The sequence below is a fragment of the Lycium ferocissimum genome, chromosome 11, assembly GCF_029784015.1.
Source record: "Lycium ferocissimum isolate CSIRO_LF1 chromosome 11, AGI_CSIRO_Lferr_CH_V1, whole genome shotgun sequence".
In the NCBI taxonomy this organism is placed as follows: domain Eukaryota; kingdom Viridiplantae; phylum Streptophyta; class Magnoliopsida; order Solanales; family Solanaceae; genus Lycium; species Lycium ferocissimum.
Window position 1 is genome coordinate 50158277 of NC_081352.1, and position 3048 is coordinate 50161324.

The window sequence follows — 3048 nt, forward strand, 5'->3', positions numbered from 1 at the left end:
TTCTTTAAAAGGAATTTTAACGTACTATAATCTCTTTCCTATACCCCATGACCTTAACACATCCCTAAGGTGAAAGTTAAAAGATCCTTAAGAGCTTTACGAGATATGTTTTATGATAGTGATGATGATACTTATGCTTTCATAAGCCTGACGTTTCTATGCTTATGATTTCATTGATGTTATTCCTTGTTGTTGATTCACCTCATGATACTAGTTCTTTCAAGGCAAGGCATGGCGATAATGATGTTCCATAATGTAATCGGAGGTTCCCGACCTTACGTCACTCCAATAGCGCTAAAGCTTTTACTTGAGCTCGCATGCATGCTTGATGTTATAATAATGATACACCAAGCCTCGTTGGCCAGACATGACACCACTTCCGTGGGCGGCTTATGGATAATGATAACACCGTGCCTATTTGGCCGGACATGACACCACTAGTGGGCGGCATGAGATGATTACCCCGGACGCGGGCTAATGATGTTATTACAATTTATGTATGTATGTATGATATGCTTTAAACGGTAAGGCGAGCATGCATAATTCCGCTGTTACACCTCGGCAATTTCATGTCGTGAATAGATTAACGCAAGCTTAAGGCGAACATGAAGCCCTCCCGATTATAAAAGTGTATTTGGCAACCTTAGAGGATGCATGACAAGATTTCTAAGTTAAGTGACTTGGTGGAACTAGGTTCGTCAAGGGAAGCGAAGTATGAGTTGTGTTTGGGGAAGATTTCATGGTTATCGAACTAACGAATATTTAGTAAGGTCTTGAGGACGAGTTATAATGTTCGTTAGATTATTAAGGAAGTGTTAAACAAGTACCAAAAAGGTTCCATAAGGATTCGAGATCAAACGAAGCGACAAGGACGAAATTCAGAAAAATTGTGGATTATACGGTCTTATATACGGACCGTATATTTTATAAGGCCCGTTTACTTTACTATAGAACCCTTCCAGTGAAGGGTGAGTTTCTGGAAGAAACATAAGGTCCATTATACAGACCGTATAATTTATACGGTCCGTATAGTAGACCGTACATTTCGGGTCGGGTCCGAATTTTATTTTTTATATATGAACGTCCCTTCTTCTTTTTTCTCATTTCCACCTTTCCAACCTTCTCTAAACCTCTAGAATTTTCTCAATATCACACTAACACATATCTAAGAGAGGAACCAAGGATCAAACATCCAAAGTTGATAGAATCAAAGGTGTGGATGCTTTCTAGGGTTGATAGAAGTTAAGAATCTCTTTGGGTATTGAAGTTGAGTTCTTCTCAAGTGGAGTATTCTCATCCAAAGATCATTTCTACATAATCAAAGGTGAGTTTTACGATTATTTCATGTTAGGATGGTGTTGAGTAGTTGAAGAACTTGAATTAGAAACAAGTATGGAGTATGAGCTTAAGTATGCTAATAAGGGTATGATGAGTAGAAAGATAGGTTTAGTTGTGATTCATGGTGTAATATGAGTATAATCTTGTTATGAATGACTAATGATGTTGAGGAAGTATTAGATGAATGATAAACATGATGTTGTATTATAGCTATGGTTATGGAGGATCGTGGAGGTAAATTTGGAAGTTAAATAATGTCTAACTCGAGGGAATTTACATGTTATAACATTATGGGCATTGTTATGATGTTTAGGAGTTGTTTTATTATATAAGGAGAAGTTGTCAAAACAGAGGAAATGTTGCCCAATTTTCGTTAGCCTTAGCCGCTTTAGTTTAAGCTTAAGTATACTTCCAACAATCTAATCTTCGTACGAACCCTTTTGTATGTAGAATTGTGAGCCCGGAAGGAGAGCTCTTAGTCGACATTTTTAAGGAGATATAAAGGTATGTAAGGCTATCCCCCTCCTTTCAAAGGCATGAATCTTATTTCATAATTTCTTCCCTATACTCCCATGACCTTCTTACATCCCTAAAGATGAAAGTGGAAGAACTTCAAGAACTTCTTACGAGATATGTTCCATAGCGATAAGGTTGACAATGATGGCTTCATGATGCAGATATTTCTATGCTTATGATTTCATTGATACCATTCTTCATTGTTCGCCTCATAATATTAGTTCCTTCAAGGTGAGACGTAGCGATGAGGATGATACCATAATGTAATCGGAGGTTCACGACCTTACGTCACTTCGATAAAGTCGTAGCTTTTATTTAGGCTCTCATGCATGCTACTTATATTATATGTGTATATGATATGTATATGTATATAGGGGACCTAGGGAAAGGTGAGGCTTTATAGACGCATAGCCACCAGTCGAGTTCGGTATTTTATGATATCATCCCGAACGCAGGATGCCCGGACGCAGGATATATGGGTAATGGATCAGGCCGTTCGTTCCGCGGCAATATATTGATACATGATGATATATGGATCGGGCTGCACGTTCCGCAGCAATATATGATATGATGATATTTACTTTATAAGCTTGCATGCATGACTTCGCCTTAAGAGGCAAGTAGTCACTGGTTATCTTCTTAACTTTTGTTCTCTTGTTTCCTTATTATGTTATATGCATGCCTTACGTACTCAGTACATTATTCGTACTGATGCCTTTTTCCTTTGGACGTTGTGTTCATGCCCATAGGTAGACAGAGAGATGACCCAGCTTCCTAGGAGCCAGACTAGCTTGGACAGGAGCACTTCCATATTCCGGAGGTGCAGTTCTAGTATATTCTTTTGTGTATATACTTGGATATGGCGGGGTCCTGTCCCATCCTCATGACTTCAGTGTCACAGCTAGAGGCTCGTAGATACTCATGTGTGGGTAGTAGCTATTATGTGACCCTCATTGTATATTTTGTATATCATTCTTTTGTTGCCATGAGGGCTTATTCTTATATATGCACGTGTTTTGATGAACGAGTTTATGATCAGATAATGATAAGCATCACCATGGGGACTATGTGCGTGTTCAGTGGGCAGGATAATGGTATGACGAACGGTGCTCAGTGGTCAGCTCCGAGTACCGTCATGGCCCCTTAGTCGTGTCGTGACAAAAGTGGCATCGAGAAGCGATTCGAATCTAGGGT